Raw genomic sequence first — 12772 nt, forward strand, 5'->3', positions numbered from 1 at the left:
GAATATTAATTGAAACGCAAATAAAATTACTGCCAGCTTTTCAATTACACATGTAATAGCAACGAGAATGTTTCAACTGCGGTTGTCCTTGCCGGAAGATTTTAATAAATTATGTAGCTACTGCATTTTCGCGTAGTGTTTTCATTAAAAAAAATACTTATGATAAAGTAGCTGATGTTATCGTTTACACATTTACAGTGACAAAAAATGTATGGAGTTGTTGTCGACTTTTTGCGCTCGGCGAGTCAGTGACAAGTTTCGGCGACCAGACGTGATGGTGTGGATACCTCTTCGCGCATGATGGGCATTTAAATGTAAATCAGCGTTGGCACACATCGGCTAACATAAGATGATCACGGTCAGCCTTCAGCGCAGAGGACACGCTCCGAATAAATAATCGCGTCTCCGTCATACATTCTCATAAAGTATCGGCATTTTGTGTAACACGATATATTTTAAAAATGCCGATTTGGAGAGAAGATTAGTTTAAAAAAAACCTTTTTATGTAATAATAAGACAAGAGGGTTTCCCCCACATAATAATAGAGGAGACGATCGAGGGAATAAACGTCATAGGAGGCCCACGCCGCAAATATCTAACAGACTTATACGAGGACATGGGCTGCTCGACGTATGAAGAGCTGAAGAGGGTTTCGGAAAATAGACTAGAATGGCGAAGGAGATGTTATCTGTTACTGCAGACCAATCCGCAGGAATGAGATCAGACAGAGAAGAAATTTAAAACAAAAATATACAAAAACTTATTTTATTTATTGTTTCGGCATTAACTTTGTGGTAAGACATGTTACAATGATTAAAGAAAACACTTCGTTTTTTACAACTTGAGTAAAAAACGAAGAAAACACTTCGTTTTTTACCACTCAAGTGGTAAAAAAACGAAGTATTTTCTTTAATCATTAAAACTTATTTTGATGACTTCATTACTTTCTACATGAGTAGATAAATTATTAAACCCTCATATCGAAAAGTGACGAGGTCAATCCGTGTATTATTAACAAAGCTCAAGAATTGAAAACTATAAACTTTTATGAACTTGTTTCTTAAAATTCAATTATAATATTGCCTTTACATTTCAGTTTAAAGTTTAAACGTTGATATAAACACTAATTCATAAGGTAATTAGTAAAAAAAAACTTAAAATAGGCTTGCTTAGTTTTTGCAATATATGAATCCCGACAAAATATTGACAATACGAAAAAATTGAAAATAATTTATTTTATGTTACTTCTGCTATGGCAAACCAGTATTTTTAATAAATCAGCGATTGCAAATGTTCTAATCATGCAAGCATGTAGTTAAATTTCCATTCGCATCATTTTAAATCACGTCACATGTAGAAGCTGTATTGCGTACGTGTCCAATTAAAAGTAAGTCTCAGGTGCTTTGTAAATGAAGGCGAGCATAGTTTCAAAAGCTCCTCGTACAATGTACGATTAGTTAGTTAATGCGGAAGCTCGCGCCTACCGTCTGCACACGATTCGCTCAGTAGCCAAAAAAACAATCGTGATTTTGGCCATTGAGCAAAAAGCTACCTCTTACCTTATGTAGCTTCTTCTTATTTTTGGTAACTCAGGGGCCAGTTTATATTATATACATACACATACAGATGTACTAATGTATGTGTGTGTGTGTGTGTGTGTGTGTGTGTGTGTGTGTGTGTGTGTGTGTGTGTGTGTGTGTGTGTATGTATATACACATACATATATATATACATATACATATATAAATATGTATATATATATATATATATATATATATATATATATATATATATATATATATATATATATATATATATGTATATATATATATATATATATTTGTGTATATATATATATATATATATATATATATATATATATATATATATATATATATATATATATATTTGTATATACACACACACATATAATGTAAATGAGTTTGCTAAAATTCATACTTTGACATAAAGTCAATCAAGTTCGCAGATACAATAGGCACGGAAAATGAGTTATGCTTTGTCTCGTATTATTAGAATTCCAATGGTGAGGCGCGTTGGCGCGCGCTCATTGTGCCACGAGTGTATTGTCGCATCGTGGCCACTCGATAATAGCCATCAGGTTACCATACACGCTTTCGTGATGTCAATCTACAGATGGACAAACAATTAAAACATTAAACCATTACAGTCGACACCCAATACGCTGACCTGAGCGGATAACAAGTTGTACAATTCAGTCATTTAAAAAGTCACATCAAAGGGTATATACAAAGTAAGGTAGCGGAAGTCTGGATATTATTTATTATAACGATAGTTTCCGTGACAGCTTGGTTATCTAAGTACGAAGGAGTTCTTAAAATAACGTGTTTAACTAGAACAGAACGGTTGTCACTTTGAGTGCGATAACAAGCTAATCTTAGATACGCCGAATCATTATTTATAATAGCTATTATTTCCCGAGTACAGTGTTATTTATGTATTAAAATAACCATTATCGTCTTGAAAAATCTTCGGCACCAAAACACACATTGGCATAAAACATCGCTGTACTTTTTATATCTTGGAAATAAGTCACGTAAAGTAGCCGAAAATACTCTGTCTCCCGTATTAAAAAGCATCATTTTAGACTATCTTATCAACTACTTGCATTATGGTTCAGATTCAATTGAATAGTATTTACCAATCGATCGATAACCTCTCATTTTATCGTTTATTCAATTATTAGTGTCGCATATTGACACAAACAGAGAGACGCCCATTCCTGATACGCCGGGCACATGTTCAGCCTCACTGTGTCAGATCGGAATGTTCATTAAAACACTCTTCAAATAATCACTCAGCCACTGTTTCGACACCATGAGCCATGTGGTGATACAATTCTAAAGTAACGATATTTTGGTAGTGTGGATCAGAAAGCTGCTACAGAGATATTATGCATTATTCAATTAAGCCTCATCCTTAACAATTGCACAGATATACATTTACCTATATAGATTATTATATTATAAAGCAGGTTTTATTAAGAGCGAAACAATAAAAAATGAGCATTATTAGCGAAATCGTTATAAAAAGGTGAGTTCAAAACTGTGATTTATCATTATAAAACACATTACATATTATATAAGTATAATATAAAGCAATTTTAGGGTTTCAAAAACGGCAAATGAGTTTTTTTTTTATTACAAAAAAAAGATTGCGAAATGATCGGCATTGCTCCTTTCTATTTCTAGCACATAGTGTGGAAAGCATGTCCGAGCGAGCCTTGAGGCCGAGTTTTGCTGAAATATAAGTGCAGGTATTACGCGCGCAAGTATAGACACCCCGCGGGAAGGCGACCGCTGACGATTATGACGCCATTAAAACGAGTAAATGCATCGCCCCGTGGGTTATTCGTCGATATATCTGATCTGATCCAATCTGCCGAGGCATATTGGAAGACTAATAATCCACCGCCCGCTGGTAGCTGAGAGAAAAACAATTCAACTGCGAATAATATTATGGCTTTATTGTTGACGCGTTTGGTTTGTCGTACACAATATTGGGAAATAATATATTTAACGGTAACTTTCAGCGATACGATGAACAATCAATATAGAACATACATTATTTATTCATTACACACGTAATAATTCGAGTACGTTCCGACAACTTATTTGTACGGTACATAGACTGAAAATCAATTTACATAAATAGTCCAATGAAAGGCAAAGGAAGACACCGGAAAGGAACCGTTCTTTTCAAACGTGCCTGACTGTCTATCAATTGAAACTATGTGGGTATGTATTTTTTTATCGAACACCAAAACAGAACATTTCGTTTAACAAAATAAAGCACTTCCTTAATTGACTGAAAATCTTATATTTTGAAGGGTGCGTTATTCTCTAACCGGTAATTGAATGAGGTCTCGAGTATCAATGTTGGAATAAATAGATCGACATAAACGGAAATCGACTGTACCGGAAGTAACCAAAGGTGTCAGTTCACGAGAAACACGAACAATAAGTAAAACAGAATAAGGTAGCTCACAAAAATCCGTTCGATTTCATTTAAATACATGCATAAATCACGATTTCTTTACTTTCTTAGTTTTGTCCGAATATTCGCGAACATCTTCAAGACGCATAGCAGCGAAAGTCAGAAGTGAAAGAAAGAATATTGAATATTAATACAATAAAATAAATGGTTTTCAATTTTGATTTAATTCTCGAGTCTTGTTATATGGTGACGGAGGATTATTTTCATGAAAAGGTCAGCCATATTACAAGTGTCCGTACTACTGATACTGAAGGTGAGCCACATAAGGTAAGATGACATATTTACGAGAAGAAATGTATTTCAGTATCAGTTCGCGTACAAGAAAGGCTGGTCGTATTTATCCTCGGATCCAGACCATAAAATACACATTTACGAGGCTACATTTATGAATTTACTGCCCACGATTTTTAGAAAGTCGAAGAGTGTGGCGTTATTAAAATACGACTTGAATGAAGTGTATAATGTATAATATAATAAGAACCATTTGAGGGATTTCATGCGTGAGTCATTGTCGGGGGGTTTAGTTTTTGGCTACTGAAATTTACGCGACAAACCTCGAATGACTGGAATGATAGTACCGTGCCCGCAGAACCGTAGCAAATTTACAAAAAATAAGCACTTGGATCTAAATGTTTGATAATTTACGGTTCGCAAACAAAGCAGTGTTTGGTTGTGAAGTAAAAACCGTTGTTTCTATTATTTAGTGGCGGGTTGGAGTACAGCAATGCTAAGTGCGATTCGGTTCGTTTCTCTCGGAATAAAAATTAAGTTCTTACCTACCATAACAGTTATCTGGGAGAAGAAAGGGTAATTTAAGTAGATAAAAAGGGACATAAAAGGGGATTAAATGAGGACCTAACAGAAAATATGAAAATACACACTAAAATAATATTTGTTAGTACGAGGTAAACAATCGTAAGTTCAAGACGTCAAATATCCAGGAGAGATTTTTTTAGAATGTTTTGCCACCAGATTTTACGAGGTAAACATAAAATCATTAAACACAATGTTCTGTTACCTAATTTTATATTTACTTTCTAATCAATTGGGAGCAAATAATAATAAAATAAAAAAACGTTTATTGTTTTTCCTGGTTGTTTACCTTTTAAACACCGATATGTTTCATTCGAATCAAGGCTATGTTACATAAGTTTTGGTACTCGTGTGTTGCATTTATTGAAAAGAATGACTGGAGTGACACTATCATTTATTTGTCATCTTTAATATTTTATCTACGTTCATCGGTAGTATAAGTATGTAATATGCTGTTTTTATAAATAAAAAAAAATTATACCATACTGCTACTTTAACGCGATTCATTATAATTGTAACTTGGGACGCTTTTGATAAGTTTGTGGCATACACAGAAAGACACGGATTTTGAGATAGCTTTTGGGTACCTATCTAAAAAGCGTTTCAGAGTATTGTTATAGATTGAAGTTGTAAAAGCTCCGAAGTAATTAGTAAATTACGCGTAGGTGGTAAGGTCCGTCTGGCACTCGGCATGGGACAGTGTTGAGAGCGTCCTATGTCAAGTATCCTGCCTACCTGTGTTGGCGTTCAGGGCCGGTGGCCGGCGTATGCTGCAAGGCGCTGCACGCTGCGCGGGTACCTCGCGCCCGACTTCGGATATAGCCCGCTGCCCGCTGCCCGCTGACAGGTGTCGCACAGTTCGACCACTACAGTTCACAATTTATCACTTGTCACCACACTCACTGTTGGTAAGACTCAATTAGAGCGCTAATTAAGAGTGAAACACCTGTAGCGCCATAAACAACGCTCGCATCGGAGGTTATACTATTCCGCGTAAACTGGGATAAATTACAGAAACGTCAATAAACCGCGAAATCACTTCTAGGTGCAGAGTAAACGCTGAACGATCACAACAAAATAAACGGATTTATGGATGTAATAAACATTTATGTTTGCGTGAATCAAAATGTTTATTTACGTCTCTCGCACTTTTGATACGAATGTTCACTGTTTGTACTGAAGGAAGAATATATTTGAACAGCTAGCGTCTGAATAACACTCGACCATTATTTTTCTTGAAAAATCAAACACGTAAATAAAATCGTTGGGCTTTGATCAACGGTAAGTATACACATAGTTATGTAAGATGAAGCCGCAGCCAGCAGACGTTACTAATATACGAGCTTATCGAGGAAATAATAAAAATACGAAATTACCACTTCGAGTGGTAAATCAACAACGCAAGGAACGAGAAATGTTTTTACTTTATTTTATGATAAGATTATAAGCTAATTAAGAAAGCCATGATTGATGGGTCTAAATAATAAACTAATCTAATTTGTGCTATAAAAATTGAATTCGTATCATTGACAAATAACTGTAATGACAACTCACGGTACGAGTAGGTAACGAAACACTTCGTAAAGGCGAATTGTCGCCCACTCAATAAAAAAGCGAAAAAAGTGAGATGGCAAAAAATGAGAATACAAAAAAAACTCTTCTATAAAAGACTTATTACGACAAGAAATCAATAAAATAAGAATGGGTACTAAAAACGGGACAACGTAATCTCAAAATGAATTTCATATTATATTAGAAAAATAGCCGACAAAGATTGAGCAATTTTATTGCGATTTTTTACACCCATAACAATCATTATAAATGAAACGTGACCGATATACGGCTACCTGAACTAACGTATTGAAGTGAGAAAAAAACTAATTTAAAATATTGCAAACACCACAATGAATATTTATTATATAGACGCATGATAATCGTATAAATAAAACACAAAAAATGTCACGATCACGCAGTGATAAGCCCACCTTGTCAAACACGATTTATACCAACACGCTACCCGGTGTTATGTTCAGAAAATGGTTTGCAATTTACGAGTTTCCGAAAAGTACGCGCAAGTTCGGGAAATTATGGAAAGTCGCGTGGTCGCGACGTTCCGCTGGGAAGCCGCACGAAACGAGATGAACTGGTGGCGGCCGGACACCGACTGAGCGCAGGCGGCGCGACGCGGACGCGGGCGTCCTGCGGCCGGCGGGCACCGCGCCGCGCCGCGCCGCGCCGAGCACCGGAGCGCGGAGCGGAGGCGAATTTCCACTCGGTGGCGGTGGTGGTCGAATTTCGGCGCGAGTATTCGGAAAATTCGCCGCGCCACGTCACACTGTTCATAATTTGACCCACTTTAAAAGTTATTACTTACAAAAAGTAAAGAAGTTTTCCATTCGTGGATTATCATGAATAGTTGAACAAATAAATAAAAATGTTTTTTTCTCCATTCAATGAGGTTCCTTGTTTATTGTATAAAATAAAATCATATTTATAAAAGTATTAAGAAACATGCATCAGCATTCAATCAAATAATGAATAATACCAACAAAATAAGATAATTACTACAAAATTAAAAATAATCAAAATATAAACTTGTAAAGCAGCACAAACATATAATATAGACAATTGGTAACGGGTTGTCGTCTCATAGTTAACGTCGTGGACTTTGAGCCAGAGAATCTAAGTTCAGCCTCCCATTTTGTAATACCATAACTTAATTCGTATTTTAAAACACGAGCCACTTATCTGAAAATATTTTATTGGTTGCGTATATCATAATAAGAAATATTGTATTTCGTTTAAACAAAAAAAAATAATTGGTAGAAAACAAATATTGTTTGATACTAAATATATAGCCGTATGAAGGCCGGAATAATCTTTAAGCGTATTATACACGTAGTAATATTTTAAAAGTGATCAGACGGAACATGTTTCGGTAATGTTTACGAGGACGACCGCATTTTCTGATTCGAGACATAGATAACATGAGTAATGGTCACCCGAGATGTAAAAAAAGCTTATGGCAATCACTGCAGCCTGCAGTGCAGAATCGTGAAATCGTGAAAATGCAAGAAGTGCAAGGACTTAAAAATACTAACGGACTCACCAATCGTTTTATGTAAAATTAATTAAATCGTCGTAACGTACATCACTAATTCACGTACTCGTTAGTTACTAGGCCAGGGTTTAATATATAAAAATATCATTATGAAGTGATTTCAATTAGGTGCCTAGCCTTATTCATTTATTGAAATTTAAGAAATCAACATGCAGGTGCACAGCAAAAAAATTTAACCTAAAAGATGATAGAAAACTCTCCTCTTGGTAATTCATTATTTCTGGATTAATCATGTAAAAAAAGTACATTAGCGGGTATATTGCTAATGAGCAATATCTTCCAACCAACCGAAACTGAATAGTGATACAGGTCAAGGTCTTATACAATCTTATGTACCATATCAACAAAATATCAGCGTTCACCACACAAAACAAGTTCAGTACAAAATTATACTTTTGGATAGTAAAATAAAATTGCGAGATGAATATTTTAAACTGAATTTTTTTTATTTATTTTGTGAATTAATGATTAAAAAGCAAAATAATGAATTAGTCTGATCCTGAAAGTAACATTTTCCAGAGGATAATGTTAGCTGATATATATTGACGATACGCAAAACAGAGTACCCATTATAATTCCCATGTAGATAATATCTGCACCAACACGACACGAGACGTGGGAAACAAACAGAAGGGATCGATGAATTTATCTCGATTTTGACGAGGTTCGAACTTTCGTAATTTCCTCAGTAACCGCAGCAACCGTACGCTGAGTAAGTACTGAGGTCGCGATACGGTCTAACGTCAGCGCAATAATGCCCAATAAAACATTTACAAACACAATTCTCCAGAGAATAGACTGTTATTCGAGAGTAAATGGTCATTATAAGGGTGCGCCTGTATGAACTTGGTCATTAATGCGCGCAATGCAACGTTCGAATGTCTCGGGCCGAAAGAGTTCGAGACTTAATCTGATTATGTGTGACGCGACCGTATAATAATGTTTAGACAGGCCGGAAAAAGTAAAGCTGGCACGAGATTTAACGTAACCGCAAATTCATTACAACGCTCCCGACACCCACGTATGTGTTTAAAATCAAAATAGCGTTCGGAGTGACAAGTGAAGCGAATATGCACTCCATAAAACATTTAGAGAATTATCTTCGCCTCTCAATAGCGGACTGTCGACTGACCCACGAGACAGGCCGTGTATTTACCGCGCGTCTCGGCAGTACGCTATCAAATCCACATATTGAATGCACAAAACTCGTAAAGTATCCGCGATAAAGCCTAACGCGAGCATTAAGCGCAACATTAAGGCGTCAAGTAAAGCGATCGGCGCTACCGGAATATATCGCCGGTTCAATCTGCCGACCGAACTTCCTTCTCGGCCTAGGGTTTCTAGCTTTTACTTCTTTTGTTAGCCGATTCTGCCGTTAGAGGCTGGAGGAAATGTTGTTTTGAAACACGCAGAAAGCGGCACATTTAATTATTTACGGATTAATGATTAAGTACCGATACGCGAGTAATAAGCGAATGAACGTGTAATTTATAATTCGAGTCCGCTATTGTCACAACTTATTAACGTTGCCAACGAACTGTTGAGCATTACTATAGCTAACGTACTACGGGAGAGTGAGTTATTGAATCTTAGACAACTGTTGATGTATAGACGGCAAATAAACATTGAATTAAATATTATTATATCCTATCCGTGCAGAAACTATGGCGATTCTCCCATAGCAACATGTTAAAAATTAATACCTTATTAAAATATAATATAGTAAAATACTGCAGATCTTAAAATCTAGGCACGTTTAACGATGGATGTTCAATTGAGTTTATGGACCTTATTTATTACGGTATGTATGTGGAGATGTATGAAGGTGGAAGAGGCGAAGAATGTTTGCAAAGAGGAGAGTTAACAGTACGCCAATTGACAGTATTTAAGTTTTCATATTTAGACGATCCTAAATAACAAACACGAAGTCGTTCTATTTTCGTGTTGCATTTTATAGGAGCATTATTATGGGTGCATAGAGCTTTCATAGGCACGCATTAACCACCTGTATGTAAATAATATAGGTACACATTTACAAGCAAGAAATGCGCGCACATTGCACACAACATAATATTCCAAGAGAGAAAGCACATATTTTATAACGTCGAGAGCAGAGATATTATTATGATAAATATCATAATAATAATGATAAATGAATCTCGAAGTATCGGGATAATATTTCAATTAATACAATAAATTGCTCTATTACGAGTTCGTAATGAATAATTATAATAAGTAGCGAACGAAAGTCAATTTAGTAATAAATAAATAAATAGAATTGCACAATATGGGCTCATGTATTTTAAAAGTTGCTTTGCAGGTATGCAGTAAACTAGGTATGCTACGAAAAGCATATACTTAGAGCGCTTGTGCACTGCACGGAATTTTACCGTTCGGCAGTCCGGGTTTTTTTTTAATAAAAGCGACTACGACAGTTTTGCGTGATTGAATTTACGCGCACCGTGATCACGCACCGATCGAGCGCACCGATCCGAAGAAAGACGGCCAAAAACCAATCATCCGTTTTATCATGCTAACCGGACTGCCGGACAGTAAAATTCCATGTAGTGCACAAGGGCCCTTAGTGCACGTGTCTCCAATCCCGTGGGAGTCGTTGCGGTGGGAGGTGGGGGAGGAAGTGTTGCGAGGGAAACTCACGTCACAGTAACCGCTACTGTGGATACCCAGACAATGTACGAGGGAGGAAAACGGAAACAGAGAAGAGCATACAAACGCGGTACAAGCAGGAAACTAGAAGAGAATAAGTTAACTTTGAAAATCCACGTAATACCATTAAATATGAGATATTAAATTAATGTCTCCTGCTGAGAATCGATAAGTTTCTTCGTGCACGCTGTCGGTATTAAAGTGACAAGAGCTTCCGCACGGGGAGAATAGAGTAGAGTTACCACGAAGTCGGTCACCCGAGTGATACTCTAGTGATGAATAGCCCAGCTCCTGAATTCGCGCTGTACCTACCGAAATTTCGCTATGAATCACTGTAATATTTTTAAATGTTGACTTCGCGAGATTATGCATATATTAATATCGTAGACACGCCAAACTTCCATTACGTAAATCCGCATAATGATACAGACACAAGACAAATACATAATGAGTCGTTCAGCTGTCAACGGCGTCAAAGTCGGCGGACACTAACTTTGAAGTATGTTTCAATATAACGTCAAAGAAATGTATTATTTTTTAAATTCATATGAAAGTGTGTTTTATTGCCGAGCCATTATTTTCATAAGTATTTTCTCCGACCCTCGATCTAGGAAAAGCAATTTATGTACGTTTGTAAAAGAACGATTCCGTTACGTGGAATCTAACGAGACCGAAATAGCCCCCGACAACCAACGTCATAGCCAGTGAGAATAGAATTCATTTATTAATTCGGCTCTCGTAAAATCCACGTGCCAAGACGGCAGCGGCTAACAAAATATGTTGGACAGGGAAAGGAGCAGGATTGAGTAATCCGCGTACCCGAGACGGCGGTGGTCGACTAAATGCTTTCGCAGGGAGAGGAGCAAGATTGAGTATTCCACCGCCAAGACAGTACGGCCAACTACACGTTTGGCAGGGAGAGGAGCAGGATCGAGTGATCCAGGTACCAAGTCGGCAAAGGTTAACTAAACACGTTGGGCAGGGAGAGCAGAAAGATCGAGTATTCCACGGTACTGCCAACTAAACATGTTGGGCAGGGAGAAAAGCAGAATCGAGTAATCCACGTACCGAGTCGGCAGCGGCTAACTACACACATTGGGCAGGGAGAGCGGCAGGATTGAGTAATCGATTAAGAATAATCAGCGGCCGGGGAAATATAAAACAAAAAGGCGGAATGAAAGTGCACAAGATGTGGGAGTTTATCGGGATCCTGAGACGCTTAGCCGTGACGGCGCGCGGCGGCCGAGGCTGAATGGACGTACTATGCCATACACCGGACGGCTGGACCAGCGCCAACTCCGAGTAAACAGGAATATCCATAAAACGGGGAAAGTGATATGCGAGTATAATATCATTTCATTTCTGATTAACGTCCGATATAATATGACAGCGCGATAACACTCGGAGATTTAAACTCGCTATAGATTACGTATGCCACAAATTTAACTCGAGCTTTTAACTTTTGATTATACCTGCTTCGATTATGTGATAAACTTTCACAATTTATTAGTTTATTTACAATCAACATTGATGCAAGAAAATAAAACGATGTGAAGTAAATAACTTATTGTCCATAGAAAATAATATTGAAAAAAACCGTCTGTTCTATTTTCCGCCTCAGAAATATAACTATTTATTCAAACGTTCGAATATTTAATTGAGGATACATTTATTTAAAATAATATAAAAAAATACCTTTTCCATGCAGTTGTGTTGAAAAAAATATTGAAAATAAAACTTGAAGGCATGTAGGATGCACTGTATTACCTGAAACAAAATAAAAAAATACAGTTATAAAATCGTAAAAGAAAAATATTCACACAGATGCACTCTCAACACACACTATTTGCGCCATTTTTGCAAATGCAATTGTAATAAAAATTATGAATAAGTAGGTACTTGAATATATATATGTTTATAAAGAAAAGGTTAAGAAAGATAAAAGGAATAAATTTTATGAATTCTATCAAATACACATTTTATTTCATTTATCAATAAGAAATTCTAAAATTAGTAAATATTCAAAGGTACACTCGGTAAATCAGGGGAGTAATAAAAACCATTTTTAATTATAATTTTTTATTTTCATTTATTTTAATAATATATTATCATAATATCACCATTCATTTTAATTTT

The 12772-nt window shown here is 36.3% G+C and overlaps 1 protein-coding gene across 1 annotated transcript in view; it reads right to left on the reverse strand.

Moving 5' to 3' along the window:
• Positions 1 to 7014, reverse strand: part of LOC148306567 (uncharacterized) — a 79102-nt gene extending 72088 nt beyond the window's left edge. Inside the window, exons 1-2 of the mRNA XM_088264787.1 lie at positions 6834 to 7014; positions 5584 to 6082 (exon numbers count right to left, since the gene is read on the reverse strand). The gene's annotated coding sequence lies outside the window, so the exon portion shown is untranslated. The remainder of the gene's footprint in view (positions 1 to 5583; positions 6083 to 6833) is intronic.
• Between the last annotated feature and the right edge of the window lie 5758 nt (positions 7015 to 12772).

This window comes from Brachycentrus maculatus, unplaced genomic scaffold (assembly GCF_059751285.1).
Source record: "Brachycentrus maculatus isolate JH-2025_06_01 unplaced genomic scaffold, ASM5975128v1 h1tg000238l, whole genome shotgun sequence".
NCBI lineage: Eukaryota > Metazoa > Arthropoda > Insecta > Trichoptera > Brachycentridae > Brachycentrus > Brachycentrus maculatus.